General features: G+C 40.0%; 1 long non-coding RNA gene across 7 annotated transcripts in view; it reads left to right on the forward strand.

Moving 5' to 3' along the window:
• Nucleotides 1-24,399, forward strand: part of LOC142600477 (uncharacterized) — a 288,877-nt gene that overhangs the window by 78,736 nt on the left and 185,742 nt on the right. For all 7 annotated transcript variants that reach the window (XR_012833980.1, XR_012833977.1, XR_012833975.1 and 4 more), the window contains one exon: nt 3,563-3,642. This is a non-coding gene — a long non-coding RNA (uncharacterized LOC142600477). The remainder of the gene's footprint in view (nt 1-3,562; nt 3,643-24,399) is intronic.

Below are 24,399 nucleotides of genomic sequence, written 5' to 3' on the forward strand. Positions count from 1 at the left end.
GCATCTCTGTCCAGGAGTTGGGGAGAGCAGAGAGGGGCTGCTGGCAGGGGCTTATCTCACTCAGTAGTATCTCTGTGGGCTGTTGATGGCTGGGGTATGGTCCCTTTCCACTCGAGCAAGCGATGTGAAGGGTTGAGCCACTACTCAGGGCGATAGTCTGATCCTTGAGGGGTCTCCTGTCTCTAATGGGGAATGTGAGGATGGAAGGAGTTTGATCATAGTAATCTTGACTCTTTCCCTTGCATTGTAGGACTGCCAGCCTCAGGCAGCATTATTATCTGAGTAGTCAGATCAATTTAATATAATTAAAATCAACTAATGCGACTGCCCTTCTTGGTTTAAGAAATCAGACAAAAGTCATCTAATTTTAAAGGTTAAAGCTTGATATTATCTTTGTCTCTTTCTTCATCTGGGCTTTGGAGGTAGTCAGTGAATCTTGATTGGTAGGTTGGTGACCCTCTTGAATCCCTGACTAGAAAATGCCACAGCGCCCATCTGGGTTGCCTGCCAGGAGCTCCTGGTTTTGAAGCCCAGGCGTGAAGGCTGGTGCATGAACAGGTCTCCTTGATAATGGTCTGAGGTGCTGCTTGAGCACACACTTAGTGCCAAGAACTGGGAAGCATTTTGGTTCAGTCATGTGCTTTTCTGTTCCTTATTTTTACTTCAAAGACTTTGCCCCTTTGAGACACGTTTATGTGTCTAGTATATATTTATAAAGAGATATGACTTGTAAAAGTATTCCTCAATCTTTATTTCATCAAAAGATCACCTAATGCTTTTTTTAGAGAAAAGAGAAATTTATGGACAACATTGTGCTGTGTTTCAACAATGGTTTTAATTTGTGACCAGATGAGAATCATACTAAACTTTGAATGTTGACCCACTGTTTTTATTTGTCTCCTGTTATCTTGCTTGTGTGCTTGGGAATATGGTTTGAATTTTTTTCTCGTCATGATTTTGCGGACCATCTTCTGAAACTATAGGGACCACCAGCAGTCCATAGGGATGGCTGAGGAGCTGCAGTCTGCATAGAATTCCACGTGAACTTTTGTTCTTTGCTATACCCTTGCTCCAGCACTCTTTGAGCCAAATGTTTCTGATGGTCTCTTGTTTAATACCTAATGTGGCTTTACTTAGTCACAAGTGGCAAGTATCCCCTTAAAGGTAGGAACTAATTGCAGTCAGATAAGTTAGGCATGCTTTTTTATCAACTTCATTTTGTTGTTGGCTGGTTTGATTTTTGTGGCTGTATTGCTCAGGTAAGCAGCCTGTTCTTTAGAGGCCTTCTCTCTTTTTCCTACGTTCTTCAATGATCTTAACAAAAGAGGTCACTTTGCAGAAATTGCAGAGACTCTGTTGGAAGAGTCTTGACTCTTAAAAGCATGTTTTGTGGAAACAGTTGGCATGGTATTCCTGAGTGGGCTGGGGTTTTTTTAATCTGACTGGATTTCCAGAAACTCAGTGTTTTAAGGTGAAAATTTTAGGCCAAAGCCACTGCAAGTAATGGTACGACTGTCAGGTCTTCTCTATCTGTGTATGTTGGGTCTTTCATTGTTGCCTTGACGAGTTCACACTGACACGATTTAAACATGGACAGGGAACTCCAATTTAGGATTCTCCTAAATTGGAAAAGCCACTTCATATCTTGAATGCACACCAAGTTTATAAGATGCATTCTGGAAAAAGCTAATTTACATTAGCAATTAAAATATTTTATATTCTGTAGCTGAAAAATGCTGCTAAGTTGGTCTCCACTTGGAAAGGTGCACTGGGTTCTTTGTTTCATGTCTCATCCAGAGATTGTACTCAACCACACTGTGTACTCTAAGCTACACCTGGGCGACAACTTGTTGCCCTGAAACTGTCCTCTCCATTATGTCTGGGCTGTCTCACTGAAGGCTGAGCAGGTTCTGTGGATGTAATGGAAGACACGCATTAGCCAAGACAGGCTGCTGCTGCTACTATAACATGAGAATGGAGGGAGCACAAATTAGCTTTTTTTTTTTTTAAGGCTAGTTTGATCTGAGAGCTAATGAATTTTTTTTTTTATTTGATTTGTAAGCAGAGCAAATATGAGAGGAGTCAGTAATGAAATAAGAATATCACCTGATCATACCATTTTCTAAGTTATTTCTTAACACAAAGCTGCACTGAAGCCTCTACTGTGTAGTAGGTGGTAAGGTTCTGTAGGCTTTTAAGACAGTTAAGTAAAATCGGTGATGTGAAAGGATGCAAATTAGAAAAATGATTGCAAATCTATTTTTCCTTGCAGAAATTAGAGTAACTTCTAATTTTTATGAAAGCATTTATGTGCATATATTAGTATTAGATAAGTAGTTTTTAATTCCGTAGATGGTGAGATGGGTATCTGCATGTGGATTTTGTAAGCTTCATCTTGTAATAAGCAAAATATAGTGAAACACAATTGTAGCCATACCCTGGGTGATGCTTTGCTAGCCTTATTTACTGGAGTAGACAGCTGAACTGTCCATGAGAAGTAAATGTATTGAAACAGTAGAAACAAGAGTGTTCTTCCATGTGAAATTGGGTGAGACCTACTGAGAGATTGCATCTTGCACCTTAGATTTGATTAAGATAATTTTATAATGTATGATGTAGGGGTAATTGACAATAAAATGTGGTGTCTTTCATAAAAGCAGACTCGTTGGTATACTGTTATGAAGATGTACTTTTCCTGTGTCCCAGAACGCATGTTTTGCCCATGAAGTTTATGGCGATATGCTTGCAGACATGGGAATTAATTGTAGTACATGAAATCTGAAAGGTTAATTTGCTAGTTAGCTTACTGCATCGTTACTCTGTTAATCAAGCAGATGCATGCAATGTTAGCAGTGCATGTTTTTTCCAATTTAGTTTTTGATTTAGAAAGAGAATGTTTTGCAGAGATATAGTATAACTAATATAAGTCGCCAAGCCTTTTAACATACTTGTGTTGTGGCTATAAAGTCAAAATGCAGCTCTGAAGAACGCAGTGTCCAGAATTTTAAAGTATTCTTTATACCTAGACACTTAAGAAATATAGAGCTTTCCAACTGAAACTGGAAATAAAGGAAAAATTTTAAGACACATGTTTTTCATATTTAGCATAAGTCATTCTTTCTGTAAATAACCGTAATTTGGAAATGCTATTTCTTTTCCTGTGAGAACTGAAAAAGTTCTCTGTATACAGTGTGAATTAATATCAACAAGTGAATATGTGGATACAGCATAGTTGCCAAATCATGAAACCAACTAGGCATGACCGCTTCTCTTTTGATACTTCTATTTTTATATATGTTGATTTTCCATCTATAATTAGTCTTCTTAGTAATTGCATTTCTTGCAGTTCTAGTTCTGCCTCAGGTGAATGTACCAAACTTTGAATGCATGGAGAAAAAGACTAAATAAAAAGAATTAGATTAAAACAAAGAATCATTTGAACAAAAAATGTACTTGCAAGTGCAGCATAAGACTGAACTCTGAAGTATTATTGTTCTCCTTACTGTGGATTTGGTGACTTTTGTATTGTGTAACATGCTTATATTTCTTTTTAAACATTTAGGAGTTCACCAGATCTTTTTGTTATGTGGTTGCTGAAGCATTATCCTGAGACAGCAGTAATGATTGATGAATACACTTCAGGTAAGAAATCAGATGTATGCCATTTGGTATGGTTGTTCATTAACTTTCCTCACATTGTTTTGGTTAAGCTTCAATAGTAGTAGTCTTTAACATCACAACATCAAAATTCACTGAATATAAAACATAAATCTCTTGTCTACATGTATGTTTACATGTCTGTCTAAATCATTGTGAGCAGGTTTTTGGTTTTTCTCTAGATTTGGTAACTTTGACAACAGATGACGTTGCATGTTAAATTGAGTTTTAATGATTGAAAGATTATTACAAAATACGATCTGTCATTTCTAATTCTTCCATCAACCCACCTGCTCCTGCAGGAATTAGTTCCATCCATCTACTTTCTTATACCAGATTGGAGCATCTATTCCAGAAGGCTTGCCTTCTCTAAACCACACTTGGCCTGCTAAAAAATTTTTGAGGTTTGCCTCTTAGTAAACTTTTTACCAGTTAGTCTGCTAATACTTTGGTAAAAATATGTTCATAAAGAGGAAAATAAAGCACTTTTGTGTATTTGTAGTGAATTCCAGCCATATCCCACAGGGTAGATACTGGCTTTCCGGTGAATTCTGTTGTTCTGTCCCTCGTGATCCAATTTCATTCACTCAGATTTTGCCGTTGGGTCTGTAGTGGTCATGACCAGTCTGGTGCAAGTTTCTGCCATGTCTCCATGTGTCTCAGTTTGAGACTTCAGAGACTTCATAAGATTCATTTTTCTCAGTATATCCACTTCTATCAAAGATATGAATGAGATGGAAATACGATAAAAAAAGAGGACGTGTGCCAGCATGTGTTTCTTTGCTCAAAGCAGCCAACTCTCTTCCTCAGTCATCTTGTACACAAGTCATCTGCTGTTGATAAACTGTAAGATTATTAGTAATACATAATTATCCTATGTAATTGATTAGAATGATGGGAACAAACAAACTGCTGCTATTATAGTCTTTACCTTTGCTGATCTAAATAAGCATTTCCTTAACTTGAATTTTATTTCACATTAGCAATTACAATAGTAGGCCTGAATATAAGGAGAATTTCAGCATTTCTTTAGTGGTTTAAGTAACTTGTTCTTTGAGGCTGTGCTGGTTCAGGATATAGTTGTCAAGTTGTTGATACCCTTGGAAGTTAACCCAAGCTTTTTAAAACCTACACAAAGGCAAGCAAAGGTTGGTCTTAATTAAATTCTTGCTCTGTCACAAGCTTCCTGGGAAACCATGGACAAATTCTTTAGTCCCATATCAGTGTGAGGTAAATGCCTACATACCTATGTGCTTGCGTTTCTGATAGACAAGACAGTGTGTCCAGAGTACTTTTTTTGCACAACTCTTGATATGCTCAGGGCTACATCCATCTTTCTGTGCACATGAGGATCACCTTGTTGTGCTAATGTAATGTAGAGCTGCTAGGCAGCCAATGCTCAGAAGTGAAGGTGGTTACTGCCAAATGTACATTTCGGCTAAAGTAAGACTTGTACGTAAGTGATGTCTTAGTATGCGCATGGGCTTCAGTATCTCTGGGCTTCCAGTCGCCCTCTTCTTTTCTTCCTTTGTAAGAGTATTGCAAAGATAAATATGGTGAAAACTGCATTGTGTTCAGGTTGGAGCCAGATGTGTATCTAACATAGGCACACTGATAAAGAAGTGTCTTAGGGCAAGGCCACAAAATATACAAGTGGGTGACCCTGGAGTTTACTTTATTCTGTAACTTGCAGGCTGTAAGAGCACGAACACAGCAAATGCATCAAAATGTCAATATTAGTTAGATTCCTGCTCCAGTGGGGTGGTGGGAAAGGATGATGGGTGCTAAGCTCTAAAGAAGGCATCTTTTTACATAACTCTCTGAACTGAAATCAAACTGAAGGACTTTGGTGGCTCTCCTACTGCTGGTGCCTTTACTAATGGGTAGATTTGAGGCAGCTGCTCAGACCTGACTTGCTTTTCTCTTTGAGCTCATTTCCCATGTTTTTTAATAAAAATTTGGAGGTTGTATGGCCTTTATGTTCTGTGCCTCCTGGAGTTCCAGAAAGCAGCAGAGAAGATGCTCTGTCTCCTGAGCTGTGAGGCAATTGTCCTGGCCAATTTTTTTTCCTGACAGAATTCAAGATTGTATGAAAGAAACCATCATAAGTTTAAAATACCCTGGGGACATGTGCTCAATGGGTTGAGCCTCCCAGCAACACATTAAAATATAGGACCATTAATCAGAATTGAACTATATTTTTCTCTTGTCACTTTCCTTTTGTACATTTAAAACATTGCTTTTGAGTTCACAGAAACTTCAGATGGGTTAAAAAAAAAAGAAAGAATTACCCAATAGTGCCTTTGCTGCAAAATCATGGCACTGAGGACCTGACTGCACGTATTCCAGCGAATGGGCCAAGGCTATGGAAGAAAGTGTGAATATTGTGTAATCTACCTGACTTACTTAGATGGAGTCACAAAAATACACCATGCAATATATATGATGATAACTATTGTGGTAGGATTGCTGAACTGGAAAAGGCTATGGCTTTGCTGAAGGTGAGCCTCTCTGAAAAGGTAACATTTGATACTGTGAATATGCAAAGTATGGAATAGAGTACTACACTCGTAAGAGTAAAGGCTTTTAAAATTCTGTAAAAGCAAGCAGAACCAAACCCAACTCTTAACTAAAATCTTAGACCCGGTTGAAGGACAATAATTTAATTATACTGATTGTCCTTGTTGGCAGAGAGAGAATTTAATTTTGGGAGACGGAATTTATGCAGCTGGATAAAAGTTGGATTTATTTTTGCTCTCCATTTTTGTTTTTCTTCAAAACACAGTGGAGATCTCGGACTTAATATCTGTTCCTGATCACAGAACCAACTTAATGTTGTACACTTATTTCCATCTCATCTGCCCTTATTTTCCCTTCTGTGCCGCCCATATTTGGGGCAGAAAGCGGTAAGGCAGCTCTTACAAAGGATTGCCTCAATGCTCAAGGCCTTCAGCTGAATCCTTATGAGATGCAAGGCAAGTTGGATGCAATGTATAATTTAAGGAAGGATGACTCCACTGGCTCATGGAAAAGCATGTAAAAGACTGCCAAGCTTTCTCACTCAGAGGAAACTGTAGGGAGCCTTGTTCCTCAGGTCCCCAGAAAATGGGCAAAGGTTTACCCCTGAATCCCTTCTGGGAGTCTGTTGGACACTGAATTTGCCTGTGGTACAAAATGACCAGCTATTTAATGGAGAGTCAAGAGGACAAACCTTAAATGGAAAAGCTTTGCAATACTAGAACTGTGGTTGAACTCTTTGCTCACTGTTTTAAACCTTCGAAAAGGGGTGATAGTGGGGAGAAGAGCAAATCTGCTGCAGTGCTTGCCTGTGCAGGAAGGAGTGGCTGAGAAAAATGTGTTGGGAGTGTTTGGAAGGGGAGAAAGTGAGTTGGCCAACTTGATTACACTAAAGAGAATAGGGTTTAATCCACAGATCATCTGGATGCATGTGAATATATGGAGGTGGATTGTTTCTTGCCAGAGACTTGTATAAAATTGAAAAAACAGAGCAGATTTTTTTTTTTTCTGTAGCAGGATATAACTAGATTGTAAACTTTGGCAGGACTCAACATCTGAATGTTTCTTGAAACTCTGACAAGGTTTTGTAAAACTGATTCTGGAACTGGAATAAATGAGAAAGTTTTCTATTTTCTCCCTCATGTTAATTAGGTGAAACAGTAAGTTTTATATTTGTCCAGAAAGAGGTCAAAGCAAACAAGAAATCAAGAATGGAGGAGCCAAATAAGGATAAGTAATGAGCCAATTTCTCAAACTGGCAACGACATACCAAGAGTTTGGAAAAAGTACGCTTGCAAACTTCCTTTATTATTATAACCTCTTGAACAGAATAATCCAGTCCAAACAGCTATAAACACTTTCCAATAGAGAAGTTTATGACCTAGTTTCTGACTTGAAACACAGTACCACAGTGTGTGGAAAGAACTTAACTGAAGATGCTGGTGGCAGTGCCTCTAGAGCATCGTATTAGAAACTCGGTGTATTTAGGCATTCCTGCCCTTTGCAAATACTTGCTAAGTGGAGTCAAGTGGAGTGAACTTGAAACATTGGGGGTTTTTGCAGGAGACATTTAAATGCCTGAATTCGCATGTAGAATTTTCATAAGATGTCCGAATTTTTTTTTTTTTTAACAGAGCACTGTTTGGAAAAATAATCATTCTAGGATTATTTCAACAGGAATTCTGCAATTACAGTACGCCTTTCTAGATCCTGTGTTCCTCTAGAGTAATGAAGGTGGGGGAAAAAAGGTGTATTTAGTCTGTTCACAATTATAAATATGTTCTGGAGAGAGACAGGGGAAACATTGAATCGGCTTCTTTCGATTCATGGCCTTCTTGTGAGAAGCAGGGCAAGGAGTTGAGGGGAATGTGCTGGGAGGGGGTGGAAACAAAAATGTTGAACTTGTGTTTGAACAGTAAATTTTCTTAAATTGGAGAAATATTTCTCTCTGCTTCTGTATGCCCTTGCAGGAGGCATCAGAGCAGGCCATGTTTTGATTAGCTGCCCTGGTGAGAGGCTGGCCAACATGGTACTTATGGGAGGGAAGCAAGACAGAAGTAAACTAGATGAGCTGTTACAAGTTGGGGGATTTTGGGTTTGCTCCCTTTTCCTGCTTGTCCTGTGACTCACTGATGCCACTGGAAGCAAGGGAGCTGTGCTGATCTCCGTCAGCTGCGGCTGTGACCCACACCATCTATCCCTTTCTTCTGCCTTTTCAAGGAGGTTGGGAGTGATCTTGAAAGCACAGACTTCGTGTCTTATCCAAGAAGAGTTTCTGAATGCGGTTGAAATTCATTAAGTAGTACTTGGTTAGATAGTAAGAGCTATAGTTAAAATTCTTGCAGTGTTTCAATTATAATTCCTTTATTATTCCAGTTGCTTATAGCTTCCTGAAATGCTCATGTCTCAAGTTGAAATTTTCCAGACTTGATCTTGGCCTGACAGTGACCTTTCTTCCCTTTTCTTCTTTGTTTCTCTTTTCTCTGTGGTATTAAGTGAAAATGGCTTGGGTGTTTCATTTATAATGAGAAGAAAATAGTAGAAAAATACACTTCAGCTATTAATTTAAAACTGAGACTGAATAGCTCAAGTGGTGCAGCTGTTAGGGAAATGGTGGTGAAAATCATCAGCAGTGCTTCTTGAATCTTACCAGAATCTGTGAGAGGGGACACTCACAGGGCTATCAACTTTAGGTGTTAAAATTTAACTTTCTCTTCATCATGCACATGCATTACACTCCTTCATAATTATCACATGCAGTTAATTTGGCCTGATCAGTGATCAGCTGAATGAAGCAGTAGTCACTGGTGAAAGAGCAGATCTCTTTTTCTACTGTTTGCCGTGACCCTGGTGAGAAAGTGCTCATAATTTGGGAACAGAGCAGCACAGCTGACAAGTGCTGTGCTGCGATGTGCAAGGGGAGCCCTCTGGGGCGCTCCTCCTGTCCCACAGTTTAGGTTGAAAAGTTCTCAGAAACTCTTCTCCCAAGAAAACTGTTAAACAAAACACATTTTAAATAAACTTTTTTGACCAGCTCTACTCAAACTGTAAGCTACAGTAGTGTAAACCAGAACCCAGTTGTCTTAGGGATGGAATTTATACCATCTTAGGGGATGGAAAGGGTAGAAATAAATTGTCAAGTGCTTTCCTTTAATGCTGTTATGTCTTTTTATTAACTTACGTAAAGACTATTGATGGTGGTGGTAATGTTGCTAAACAGCAAATTGTGGGGTTTTACTTCTTGACTCAGAAGATGTGTTTCAAGAAAAAGTCATGTGCCTGCCTGTTGGCTTGCACCCAGATACTCTTTGCCTTAAAGACTGTTGAGTTTTGTCAAGGACAATCAGTGTGAGTGTTTCCATAAAACAGTATAAGAAACTTTTCATTTCTAGAATTGGTTTCTCTTGGTCTCTTCTGTTCCATAGGAAATACAATTCATGTGCATTCGTGAATCATCTTTGTTTCCATTGTTAAACAAATGTATTTTACCAGTGACGAAGACAAGTGTCTGAGTGAAAGCTGCAGGGCAGCAGCAGACAGAGGGTGAGAACAGAGCTGCCAGCAGATCTGGCAGAGGTTCCCATTGCACTCTCCTGCCCTTTAGCATATGTTTTCAGTGAATTCCCTAACTCTGAACCCTCCTGTGTAAGATCAGAACCCTCTGATCTTGTGGAGGACTGTAGAAACTTTCTTTATTGCCTATCATAAACTTACTTTGGTCACCTGCAAGACTGTCTCTTGCTGGAGCCCCAGAATGCTGTTCAGACATGGCTTCAGCAGCACTGCCAGCTGCTGGGTAAAGGTAGGGTGCCCGTGGCATAAGCCTGGCTCTTCAGATTGCTGGAGAATGCTTATTTCTTGTTGGTGGATGGTACTATATATGTATGGTTTTGTTAAGATTTAAGATTTGGTCAATAGATACAGAAGTCCCACCACAACCACTTCCACCTCTAAAAATTAATCGTAAAATATCTGGTGCACCAGAGAGTGAAACAACTATCTTAAAGTTGCATTGATTTGTCATAAAGTTCTGGTATTAGACTCAGCTTTTTAAAGAAAATTCTCTGTGTGGACAGTTTATGTCTTCAGAACTGGAGTGGCTGTTTTCTTTAAATCGGCCACCAGATTGCGGTCCAACTTGCTGTTCTCTTGTCAAGCGTGGCATCCTTCTGACCTGTCCCTGAGTGAGCCTCAAACTTCATAACTGTGTCAAGGACATTTGTCGATGGGGGGAGAAAAAATTTTGGTACTTGTTTTCCAGGGAAACTCTTGGATTCTGAATTTTTTCAGGACTCTTGATACATGGCAAATAACTAAAACAGAATTCCTTGGAACAGGTACAGTACACTTCAGATTCAGAAATTAAAATATAGCCTTCTATTTTTTAAGCTAGCCTTGCTCATCCTAATGGGAACAAGTAATGTGTGCTTTGGTATTGGCAGCAGGTAGTAAGTACCACTGCAAATATGGGTACATGAGAGTCAATGGGCAAGAAGTTTTAGGTGAAATGAAGTAATCAAAATTTTCTTGAAAATTACAAACTTCTGTTTCTGTGATGCTTTCCTTGTCATTTCAATCTGTCATTGAAGCTACTGGTTTAGGTTTTCTCTCTTCCATGCTGCCTTTGAGCTTATACTTTTGATTGAATCTTTAAATGTCAAATTTTTGAAAGATAAGTATCTATTTCCATCACAGATATTAAAATGAAGACTCAATTATTGGAGTATCCAAAAATGTGGTGTTTTGAGACTTGGCCCAACCTGCCTGAACTCTGTACTTGGAGGGGTGTGTTTTTTGCAGGGTTACAGCTAGATGTTGGTTCTTTTGTCAGCTGTAGAATATTTAGGGTGGATTATTAAAAGGAGCATGGAGATAATTTTATCATGTTGGTTTTACTTGCAGTGGTTTCTGCATCAGTCTGTCCTTTGTAATCTTCACTTTAACTGTAGGCTTAAGTGTTCTGCCATTCAGAATGGACTCTGGTGTTAGAAACTTTAGTAACAAAAGTCTTTCTATCCTAGACTACTTAAACTGATGGGTCATCCTTTAACCTGTTGAATCAAGTTTAATGGGGAGTGACAGTCTTAACTCAGGGGTTTTTTTGTTGCTGTTGCTTTATTATTAAATAGTCTATGGTGACAAGCACTTTGGAAAAACGGTTTAACTCCCGAAATGCCAATCTGCTCATCTGCTTTGCCACTTCCCCAGCCCCCCATGTGCTACTTCTTATGTGCCTGATCCACAAGTTAATAAAAGACACACCAGACAGAAAACCCGCTGTAGGCAGAAAAAGCTCCCTGAGAGAGCTGAAGCAACTCCCACACAGTAAATTCGCAGCTTGCTGAACGCTGCTGCTGTTCTGCTGAAGGAGGGATTAGAGTAATGCTTTTTTGGTACCTGGATAATTGTGTGAATGCACCCTGGGTGCCTGACCTCCCTCCCCCACCTTCCCAGGCCCCTTGAAAGTAACCATAGTCCTCCTGGCTCCCATTTCCTCAGCCAGAAAAACACATCATCTCTCAGCTTGGAAAATGTCCTGCTTTGCAGATGTGCTGCATCCCAGGGAGGATGGCCCTCTCCCAGGCTGAATGCTCCTCGGGTCAGCTGCATGACAGCGTCTCTTCTCGGCCCTCTTGGAAGTGATTAATTCTGGTTACATTACTGCTCTGTATACAGTTGGGGCGGTCTCTTTTCTTATTTTGGGGGGTCAGTGTAGGAGGGCTGTATTGTAGATTGCATGCCATTGGTTTTGGACATTGGGTATGTATGGTGACTCATTGGTTTAGTTTATATGTCAACTGAAAATTCAACTTCAAAGTTTAAACTTATTTTAGCATGTGTACAACTCAAAAGTTGGGGTGTGGGGTGTATCACAATTAGCATGTAGACTTTTTTGCAGGGAGACATTAAGCTGAGATGGAAATACACGTATTTTTCAAGGAAGTGAAGGGGATAGTGGCCTCTTGGTGCAGGGCAGACAGCTGGGACTATGTTGGAGGAGGGGGAGAGAGGTGCACCCTTATGTATCGCTGCCCTGAGTGGGCCAATTGGAAAAGCTGAGCCTCTCCTGTGTGCCCCACTGCCGATAAGTGATGTATTTGGCTGATGGGGGGAGCGAGTTAGAAAACGTTCAGTGCGTCTGTAAAAGGTAACAGGCTGTGTGACCATAAACTGGGAAAGGCAGCAGGAGGCTGCCCAGTCAGGAAATCTTCAGGTACAGAGGCACCAGTGAGATGGCAGGCCCTGGGGGGAAAAAAACAGGAAAGCAAGAAGTAGTTTTGCTGTGATCAAAGCAGGACTGAGCAGGAATATTGTCTTGTTGGCAGGTTTGTGTTGCCGTCGTCTGATGGACATAGTGCCTGCTTGGCTCCCGCCGGTGCCCAGCCTAGCCAGCCGTGCTGTACTTTCCCAGGACAGAAGTGTCAGCGTGAGAGATTTCCGTGTGCAATTCAATCGCTCTGGTCGGACCACCCTTGGGTAGGCAGATTACAGTCAGTCGAAGCTACGTTGGTGGCAGTGCTGCGTCTCTGCCGTCTGTAGGTTCAGATATGCTGGAGATTAGGCCTGTTTCAAACTGTCTCTTTCACGGCCGTACCCCTTCATCTGATCCCAATCATTAAGAGATTAGGTTTCTTGAAATATCACTGTTTGTCAGCCCCCCTGGCTGGAGCAAACCACTTAGCCCACAGATGCGGGAAGGCTTGAATGGGGTTTCAGTGTGAAAGAAATGCTGAGTGCCCAAGATGTATAATTTATACAGAAGAATAGTCTTTCACCTGCAGAGTGTTCGTAAATGCTATTTTTTTGTACTGTGGTCAAGGGCATGCTGATAAGCTGGTAGAGAAAGGAATGCACCTCCCAAGGTGTTCCTTCTAGAGAACAAATAAAATAAAAATAGGGATATGCATCAGAGATGGAGAGTGCTGACTGCCCAGAGCTTCCCAGATGCACACTGGTTTAAAACTTTCTTCTTATTTTCTTTGGGGACTGTGGTGCAGGTTTTGAGCCTTGTATTTTTCTAAATAGAGCCTTTGTTATAAGGAAAAGTTGAGTACTTACTACCTCAAGATCTATTAAAAAAAATCCCTGAATGGCAGGCAAAATAGAGAGTTTTTGATTCACATGCTCCACTTTCTGAGAAAGAGTCTGTAAATAACCAAAAATGAGGTTTTTTGATGCTTTGGCAATGGAGGATTTGGCCAAAGCTTTGGAAAAGGAGTACGAAACATAGTGTATGTGCTTTTGTTTGTTCAGAGGGGACCGCTGCCCAGCTTGATTGCTTTGTGTTGGCAAATACTGAATTTCAGTACAGATACACACTGTAACATTTTCTCACCATAAAGAAAAAAGACCAAGTTCCAGGTCCTGTATCTGAAACCAGTTCCTGGACTTGTGGCGCGGATCCCTCCTGCAGTGCTGCTCTGGCGTGAGGCTGGGAATTCCCTTGATTTTATGCCTCTACGTAGGGATCCAGACCTAAATGTGTCTGAATCTCTGCAGCAAAGCTGCAAGCATTCATGTTAAAGCTTAGTGTGGGCAGAGCATGTGTGACTCGTTTATTAGCAAAATGTCGGATAATTTCAGACTTGCTTTGAATAGTTTTCACATTCTGGTTAACCCTTTGCTTTCCCTGTTTTGTCAGTTCTTACTGAAAAATCCTCCCAAAATGGCATAAAATGTTCTTGTCTCTTTTTTGTAGAGAATGTTCATAAGGAACAGCATGATATGTACTCTGAGTACAAAGATGCATTCTTCTGTTTACTCATAAGAATGGGTTGGAAGGGACCTTTCAAAGATCATCTAGTCCAACCCCCTTGCTATGGGCAGGGACATCTTTCACTAGATCAGGTAGCTTAAAGCCCTGCCCAACCTGACTTTGACACTTTCATAGAACAAAAGCTAGGCTGGATTAGGTCCTTCGGAGATTCTCTGCATTAAGGTAATAAAGTAATACACATTATCATATACAGCTCTTTTGAGTCTTATTGAAATGAATATTTCCCATGTAAATGATGGTAGAGCAGACATGAACATTTTATACATACAGGTTGTCTTATTTTCACCAGTTAACATGCAAAGGCATATTTTCCTCTTAGAGGTTTTGGCCAAGTTCTACTTTTTTCAAATCCACAGAGGTGTAACAAACAGTTCTGCTGATCTCTCTGCAATGAGTTCAAATTTTTGTTTGTACGACTGAGAGGAGACTCTGGATAGTTATGCAAAAAGTATACATTTTATTCTTACTTAAAATATCTCAAACTTTCAATGCTCAAAAAATACTATTTTAAATATGGTTCTTTTTTAAATCTGCAAATCCTCCAACATAATTTACTTTAACTTTTAAGACAGCTGTGATTGCCTTCCTCTGCTTGCAGCTGTTCCCTTTTTCTTGAAATTCAGACTGACTGAAGCAGTTGGTCTAGACATTGTTGGTTTAATTCAAGGGGAACTTGCTCACTGATCTTTTGGTGTTAACCATAGACAATCTGTATGTACACACATACCTACAGCATGTGATATGTAGGTTTAGAAGTCATTTCATTGTGTGGTTTTGTCTACAAAGCCAAGGAGGAGAACAAGGCTGTTTTTGCAGGAAGATCTCACCAAATGCAATTATCTAAAACTCCAGTTCCACTAACAGTTTGCATCTGGCTGCCTGGGGAGGTAACTCGGCAGTTAAGCCAAGCAAAGCAAGGACTGGATTGCAGCAGTTTACATTTTTTTGCACTTGAAATTCCCCCTGTTTAACTTTACAAGTGGACTGGAAACTTAAAACTTGTGCTAGAAGGAGTGATCTCCAAACCTTGTTGTCTGACATGGATTCTTGAACTTAAAGAATAACTGTTATCAAGTCTCTGAAATCCACCCCATAAATTAGGAGGCTGTGATTCTCCAGGGATGCTGGTACAGAGCTATGCTGTACGAACTGAGTCCTTGGCAGGATTGCTTTTTGTGCATTTGCACAGGAGGGATGGGGATGCAAGGAATCTAACCCCAAACGCATCAGCTGTTTTGAAAAGAAAATGTTTATTGAAGTTGGCTTTAATATAGGTGCCATAGCAGGAGAAGCGCAGTGGTATTTAAGCATAACATTGGCTTGAACACGAAGCTGTGTAGCTTGCCTTACATCTGTAAGGTTGCTCTGGATGTGCTGTGTGCTGCCGCAGCCAAGGTCAGATGCGGGTCATGGGCGTGTGTGTGTGTGTGTGTACAGACTGTCTATAGCAGTATATAGCAGAAGCATCTGTGAGCTGTAGAGCTTTGCCAGTATCACATAATGATTTGAAACACCACTAGGCTTAAAAAAAAAAGCACACTTTCTCATAGTGTTGGCTGTTCAAGTGTGTAATGGATATTCTTAACTGCACCAGGAAAGCGTATACAGTAATTAAAACACAGAGCAGAAGAATTAGTCAAATTTGGCACAAATGTCTGAGAAAGTGTCTGCTTTAGCTGCAGATATAAATGAAGCACTAGCCAAAACTACTTTCAAAGGCTTTAATTACATCTGTTTTAATTTAGGATGTAAAATGCAGGATATTATTTTTTAATATAAATTTAATTAATGGTTAATCTGCAGATTGCAATATCCTTCCAGTAGGAATAATGTACTTGGAGTGGGATAATTGAAAACTTCCCTTTCGAGCTGTTTGTCTGTGGCAGGGCATGCTGTCCAGAACCATGCGTTCTCCATATAAATGCAACTGGTGGTGGTGGATCATTTAACAAAAAACCCCGCAGTCTTTTGATTTTAATGGCAGTGCATTGTTATACAATAAGCTGCAGATATATAAACCAGTTGTCAAAACCTAATAACTTTTCTGTAGTCTATTTTTTTTTTCTGAAGTGCACACAGTAGGACTGGAGAGTAGTAGTTCTCAAACTATTCTAAAGCTGACTGCTTGTAAATGAGAAAAATAACATGCTTGAGCTAGTAAATGTTTTTTCTCTAATTAACCCTTTCTAAATAAGAAAGGGACCTTGTGTGTATGTGTTCACATATCCTGTATTGCTGCGGGAGCCATGCACCAGTAAAGAGTGAGTTCAAAATGCTCCTGATGAGAGAGTGCAAGGTCCAGGTGAGAGAGGGACTGGCAGTCTTGCAAACCTGGCTGCTTGTAGAAATGGTTTTAAGAGTGTCTTTTGAAAAATTAGAGCTGCTGTATAAATCAGCATGTTCAAATGATCTAGATCTGAAGGAGCTGGGAAGGTTATCTGAATGAATTTCAAACACTACTGACCACTGTGTTGGATGAGTTGTGAAATAAATAGTGAGTTGGGCAAGAGAAGCAAGAAGAAAAGGTTATCTGTTGTCCTACCACTCAAACAGGCCCAGGAAGGGCAACCAGGAACTACAGGGCAGCAGCTCAGTAAGCCTCAGTTTTAGTCGTCATGTAAACACATACACCAATGAATAAGGTAATAGACTTAAAAATAGAACCTGTGTGTGCCTGAATAACAGAAACATGAGTTAGAAATGTTGTATCTGGGTAACAGAATCATGGGTCTTAAATAGTTTACTTATGTAAATATGGAAATTGGGCCAGAAAAACTGGAAAGCCCTTTTTTGTGAAAATTATAGTATTGGTAGTAGTAGGAAACTGCAGTTCATTATAATGTGACTTGATTTTGGGGGGAGTAACATATAATATTTTCTTGAGAAATCTTACTTAAAATACCATTTTAATTGACTAGTCTGTGAAAATTGGCACACTGACCGAAATTGAAAACTAGCAAAAATAGCCCCCCCCAAAGCCCTCTCAAACCCAGAAACAGATGGCAGTAACAACATACAAGGTTAGGGAGTGTTATCAAGTGGGTGTTGTAATGCCTTTCCCGCCTTATTTTAAGATACCTTAAAGGAGGGACGTGGCATGCTGATGTATAGTGACAAACTCTGCGAGGTCTCTTCCACTTCATTGTATTTTCTTCTGCACAGAGGGATGATCAGCTCTTCACAAATGGCTTATCCTCAGAACCTGCTTACAGCAAGAGGATATATATTTTTAGCAGGGTGTTGATTTTTGTCAGAGGAGTGGTTGCACCATTGGTTGCAGGATCATATCTGACTTTGGTCCATTTTGTGTGTGTGCATGTTAGGTGCATCACTTTTTAAATGGCTCCAGCGAAACTGATTGATCAGTTGATGTGTACTTGGAGATCTTTATTGTAAGAACTCTTCCTCACAAATAAGAGGCTTGGGAAAACTGAGTTTCTCATGTAATTACTTCATGTAATTGTTGAGTTAGGTGTTTAAGTACATAAGAAAACCCCACCAAATGCCAGGAGACTTCTGATAAAATCCTGAGCACGTGGCAGTGCTGCCCCTTGATGCGTCTTTTGCCCCATGATGTATCTGTTAGAGTAGGATCAAAGAGATAAGGATGAATTTGTTTGACTTGCACCATCCCAGTATTTTTGTTGCTGCAGGTAGCATCACTGCGATAGCAGGCAATTGTTGCTCTGCTTAGTCTTCAAAAACATTACTAACAATGTAGTTGTGTTACCAGTAGATACTGCCTGTCACAGTTGCCAAAAACCTGGCTTTTGTTATGTTGTCTTTGCTTCATGTGCCATGAGAGAGAAGTTTACTGTCACTTACATTCAGGCAAAGAGGAGACTGCTGTGCCGAAGGGAAGAACTGAGAAGATTCAGTGTGTGTGTTGGTGGTCCTGTCTGTTGCTTTCTGAACACGCTTGGTCACAGTGGGGACCACTGATTTATTCTCCAGACTTTAAGTTATGAAACCAATGAAATACTGGATGCACACTTCAAATTTTCTATTGTATCTTGGGGACTTTGGGTTAGCTTTTATTAGCTGATGGCGATTGAGACCTGGAAGCCTGTACTGCTTGGGAAGAAGCTATTTGAGAGAGAGACAGACAGTGATGGCAGAAAAATGAGTTAGAATAACTGTCTCTCAAACACATCTTTGACTTAAAACTAGTTGCTAAGTCTAATAGCAATGAAAAACAGAGCAAAAGCCACCTGCCTTTCCTTATTCTAATACCTAAATACTTAACAGACTGCCTTAGTTCAGCCCCTGGAAACTCAAAGCCATTGTAATACTACATCCTGAGGCAGGACCCTCAACATGGCACAGCTTAGAAAAGAGAATATATCTAGACCATCATTTAAAAGCCATTTCCCTCCAAAAGCTGACAAACAAAACCCATGTTGTGTTTGAAAGTAACTAGAAAAAACTTGTTGCCTGGAGAAGACTCAAATGAGTCAACAAAGACTACTAAAAAAACCCACCAAACCAACCTCAAACACACACTCCTCCCAGATAAACAGATAAACACTGTCAGCAGTCAGTGTCCCCCCAAAAGGGAAAAGACCAGGAGACTTAAATTGTTAGGGGACACAGGCAAAAATATCTGCTGGCTGGAAGTTTTGACTTCTGCTAGTAAAGTTGTAAGTGCTTTGTGCTGCCTGCAAATGCCTCGAGGCTTGGCTGCCTGATATGCAGGGAAGAGCCCTGCTGAAAGGGGAAAGGGGCTGGGACTCTGGGCCTGTGCCATGCATGGAATTTATGGCACAGGGATCCCACTGTGTGTGATGGGCTCTCCATGGCAGACCAGGGATGGATTTTGGTTGCCTGGTGCATTCTCCTGTGGGCACCTGGATGGTATGCAGTGGTGCGCGTGGCCTCAGAGTTACCTGTTCTTGCCAGATGTTTGCTTCTGCTTCCATCTCCACCTCTCACCCCATACAGCCTCTTCTAGAATAATAAGGAAGTATTTGAATATACTCTCTTGGTGTCTTTTTTTTGTTTGTGAAGAAATCTACTGCATAGTGGGCATTAATCCAGTTGTTGACCCTTCCTGCTTCCCCATATGCTCTGCTTACATGGGTTTTGCAACAGAGGGAAGGGAATGGGATGTCCCAAGACTTGACAACTTTTGAACAAGCAGCATGCAGTTAAATGCATTTAAATAGGCAAATAGCTTTTAAAAAATATCATACCTTCTTGGACACTATTTTATTCTTACTGCAGTAGTCTGTATATGTGCAACGTGAAGATCAGGGTCCCTTTTGTTCTATACTATGTATGAAGCAAAACCACAGGCCATGGCCAAAGGAGCCTAAAATTTCAGTTGCCAAATGTAGGACATCACTGGGTGATCTACTAAACTTTTTTCTATAATAGCATGCACTATGAATTTCCTTCATCCTTCTCATTTAAGAAGGCTTAGAACCTAAAAAGCCCTCACCGACTAAAACAAAATGTCACAAGCATTCTCCTTTCTTCTCCCTCTTCCCCCTGTTGCCTTGAAAGGGGGATCTGCCATTGTTGTGAAAGTATGATATAAAAATAGGGGATCATCTGTTGCAATATAGAAATATTAAATGCAACTCAAAGGTCCTTAGACTCAAAGGTTTCATTGCGGTCGTGTTCTGTCTTTTACCTTGCTTTACCTATTGTTGCGTTATCACTTGCTGTATGCCCCTCGGCCCCCCTCCCAACGTAAGGGGTTTTTTTAGTAAAAGAGCAAGTAACTTCACAATGATTATCAGCTGTGTCTTATGTTTATACTTATGTTGACTGTTCTATATATTTATTTAAAAATCATGATCTCTTATCATAGTAATAGTGTTGTGGAAGAATGTGTTAGAATAGCTCCTGAGTACCCAAGAACTGCTGACACGATCTTACCTGAATTTTTCATTTTGTCAGTTATCAGGATTTTCTGTTAGCCAAAAAGAAGTTGCTGCTGCTACCCAAGCTGAGAGCAGCTTATTGATGTTAACGATCTTTTAGAGCAGAGAATATAAACAGAAGGAAATCTGAAATAGAAATCTTCTGAGTGCATAATGCAAGAAATAACCAGCATCTAATTTACAATAACTGTTGAGGTTCCTATTTTAGGCCTCTTTGTGGCTGTGGTGGTATGTTGTTATTTTGCCTTAGTGCATTATTTTAGAGATGCTTGTCTGCACCTCTGCAGAGGTGAAAGACTCCTTTACATAAGCCAGCACAACTGCTTCATTGTCCATTGCTCTTGCTCAAATTTGGTCTTTGAACTTGTCTCATTTCTTCTGCATTTAATACTACCACACACAAAGATGACAGGGGATATCTCCAGTGTCAGGTACTTCGTAATTAGTTAAGGTCATGGTTGGCATAATTCCTGTTGCGTCCATGTTGCCTTCTGCATGCCGCTATCGTTACAGTAAGCTGTGTGCCTCATGTCAGCTCAGGATCACAGCAGAATTAAACTCAAGGTGGCCGAAATGGTTAGCTCCTGATGTTGTTAGCTCTTCCCCAGGGAGATTTCCTTTTCAGTTGGAAACCCCCCTGTGAAACTTCTCCTTCATCACAGTAGCTCACAGCTCTGCACAACATACCCCAAACCATGTTTTTATGTTCAGAGCAGCCTTATATTCAGGCTAACCCAGCCGCCGGGCGTGAGGACGAGCAGTGTGGAGGGAAGAACCACTGCAGTCTTCTGCACTGGTACTGCCGGGGTTCAGCTGCCTTCAGCATCTCCTCCCAGGAATACAGTGTTTTGAAACTTGTTACTCGTCCTGAAAGAAAATGCAAACAAACGACAGCTGCACTGTGTGTTTTGAAAGTCATGGAAGAAACGCCAACACTTTGAGTAGGGTTTTTTGCATGCCATTTTTAATGCTTTTTTTGCAAAGAATCATAGAAAATATTGATTTAGGGATGAGCAAATGAGTTTGACAGAAGTAAGAAGCTTTTTTCCATGCTTTTTCATGTTTTTTGAACTGACTGTGAGATTTATGGTTTGGGGATTTGTTGTATCAGGTTAGGAAGACACAGTAATTGAAACCTTCTTTCTCACTCTTTCTGAAATACTTCAGCATTTTCTTTTTTTCTTTTTTTTTTTTTTTTAAATTAATAGAAAGTCTTGAGCTTGATGGTTTGCTCCAGTTTTCTAGTGTAGACAGAAGAACTTCAGACTGCTCTCCTGGTTTTGTTAACTAGTTTAGAAAGTTTTGTAAACTTTAGAATTCCTTATTTGGTTTTAGAATATGTTAACATATTGTGTTAACACAATTCAGAAATGCATCATAAACACAAAGCATCCTATTCAGACTAGCATTTAATACTTAACTCTGTTTAATCCAGTGCTTTTTAGTTGCATAGGCAAAGTGTTACAAAATAACTCATTAAATTTACATAAGCAGCTTAAACTATTTTCTTTTTAGTTTCTTATAGATAGAAGAGAATGTATGTTATAAGTTAATAGATTGTATCACTAATCTAAAGTGATTTAAATTGCTGTTAAGTCAAAAAGGTCTTGTTTAAGAAATGGAAAGAAGGGAAAAAGAGGATTTATTTTTCCCTTATAACGTTCATTATGTTGTAGTTTTGTCTTTTATTACTGTATTTTGGGAATCACTTTCCTTCTCTCTCGCTATATGAAACATGTTTAATTGATAGGATGAAGCATAATTTTTATAAAATTATTCTCTCTGTAAAGTTATATTCTGGCTTTGTTCCATTTACATTTTCTCATCTGTTGAGTCTGCTGAGCACTGACAAATACAGGTGAGACACAGCCTTTACTTGCAGTAACTCTGCCAGTGCAGGTCGCTTGCTTATTCCATATTTATCTGTTCACTTCGCTTAGAGAGCTCATTAATCCGTCAGCATGACACAATCCTTCCAATGAGATTGTGCCAAACGTTACAGTAGCACACCAGCAGAAACCTGTGCGCCGTTTATTTTTCCAGAGATTAAATAAGATCGTTTTCCTGTCATCTAATATTTATGCCCAGTGTAGTTAAAACTCACCAATCTTTTGTGTTAAGAGGAAAAAGCATTGCCCAAAAACTTAGTTCAGGCTTTTACATGCTGACCCTCTACCCTGCAACGCTTTGCTCCCATGCGGAAGGGTAATGGTGGGGAGAGCATGGGATAAGCCCGGCTGGGAGGGAGACCTCAGCACACAGCACTCCAGTGGTATTTAAGACTGAGCTGCAGAGCTGCTCAAGAATTACTGCTGCTTGTGACTGGCCTGGCAAACTGTCAGAGCTATGAACTTCAGAATAACATATCCTTAAAGAGAATGCAGTGGTTGAGGAGGAGAAGGGGAGGGGAGGGCAGGGAAGGGGCTTTTTTCTTTTTCTTAAAATAATGCCTTATTAACTTAATTTATGGAAAGATAAAAGGCTTCTGCTTGAAGTATGGGGCTTCCACAGTTCCGGGTGATGTATAAAAATAGCTGGGAATGTGAAGCATCCAGGAGAACCTCAGGATCCAGTTTTAGCTTCTTGAAGCTTTCAAAGCCTCATAATTCTGCAAATGGAGTTTGCCTTGTGCTGGCCTTTGCAGCTGTGCCCTCAGATCAATCTGAATTCTTTCAGATGACTTACACTTTTTTTCCCCCTAATTCCAGTGTACGTGGTGTTCTTCGTATGCTGTTTATTAAACACAAAACAACCCTTCCCTCTTCCTACACTGCTTAAAATATTATGCTTACCTGTAAGGATGTGGAGCTTCAGTTTCATCTGCTGTATTTTGTTTGTGAGCATATGTTCAGAAAATGATTCATGCAGAGTATTTTGATTATTTGTGAATCTCTCCATCTTGCTTTGAAAGCACCGTAGCATCATTTCAGTGGTCACGTTGGATGGTAGTGGTATTTGTTAAAATGGAGTCTGAAATACAAGCAATGTTTTCTTGCAATTGAGAGAGGCAAATTAAAAAAGTCCTTTATTAATTTCAGGACTTACCCCAAAACAAGCAGCTGTTTGACTTCAGCTGAAAGTGCGAAATGTTTTGGTCACCTCTTTCCTGGCATTGACAGAATTTTTGGGCTTCTGCCAGAGCAACAGAGCACAATTGAATGTATGAAGAAGGATACAGTAAAAAAACAACCCAGCTAAACAAACACCAGTAGCAGGCTTTTTGAGTCTGATTCTTTGCTCTTTATGCTGCCTGTCCTCTCCTTTTTGTCGAAGCAATGAGTTTGTGTTAGGTTTGTATTAAAAATACTTTTTCTTCCTTCTCTTTTCCAGTTCTCTGGTTTTGTCTGTTTGCTCTGCTTTCTCCTGTGCTCTTGTTCTCTTGTGCACTTTTCCTGTTCTTTGATTAACATGGACGTTCTTTTCCACCTCCTGCTCAGAGTTACAGATCCTTTCTCTCTTAAAATCCATTTTTTTTCTCTGTTTTTCCTCTCCTGCTATTTCTTACATTCTTCAAGCTGTATATTCATTCTTCTTTCTCTCCTTCCCTGCACAAGTGCCTTGGTGAGGTCCTCCTCTTCCCTGTACTTTTCCAAAATAGTTGACCTGCTAAAAAAAAACAACAACCAAACAACCAAAAAACCAAAACCCCAAACACCACCCAAACAATAAAAATCCCAAACCTGGGGCACCCTACTGATCAGATTCTTGACAAAGTGGGAAAGACTCTACATATGTAAAGCCTTTGACTTCCAACCTGAGTGAATGCAATTACAGAAATCCTTTTTGTCAGGCTTCTAAATGCACAAAAATCTTAAGCTCCTAGGAACAGGTTAACAGGGAAGAATCAATATAGTAGAGGAGTGTCACCTGTGCTGCTAGCTATAGCTGTTACTGTGTCAGCATTTCCATCATAAATTTTTGCTTTCAAGGGTTTATAACTCTGCCATTAAAATTCACTGCCGACTGAAACTTGGCATATGAGGACTAAGCCTGGAGCAAGCTTTTTCCCCCTTTATAATAACTTTTTAAGCCAAAGGAGTGCAATGAAAACCATTAGTCTAATGATTAGAAAGGGAGTGTTATTGCAATCAAACTACTTAATTTTACTTATTTTGTATGTTAGTCTTCAGTGTGGATTTATACTTTACGTATTTTTGAACGGGAGATTGAACGGACTAGTAAAAAAAAATTAAGAAAAGAAAACAAAACACCTCCTTGATAATGCTTTCACAATATCTCTCGGAATGGATTTCAGTAGGCCATGTATTGCACAACTCTACTGCTGCAAAATAAATGCCTTAAAAATTTTATACATTAAGCCAATTGAATGTAGATCATCATATGACTTGAGAAAAATAAAAGAACACTGTCTAGAAATAAGGAGACTGGATACTGCAGGCTCTTGGGTGCAGGATGTTGAATGCTTCAAACCTACCTCAGACCAAGCAGGATGGGGCTTCCCTGGGTGAGCTGTGCAGGCTCCGGGGCTCTGGCTGCTGTCAGCGTTTTCAGCTGGTGACCTGCACCAGACGGACTGCCTCACTCATCTGTCATCGCTGG

The sequence above is a fragment of the Balearica regulorum genome, chromosome 2 (assembly GCF_011004875.1).
Source record: "Balearica regulorum gibbericeps isolate bBalReg1 chromosome 2, bBalReg1.pri, whole genome shotgun sequence".
Lineage (NCBI taxonomy): Eukaryota > Metazoa > Chordata > Aves > Gruiformes > Gruidae > Balearica > Balearica regulorum.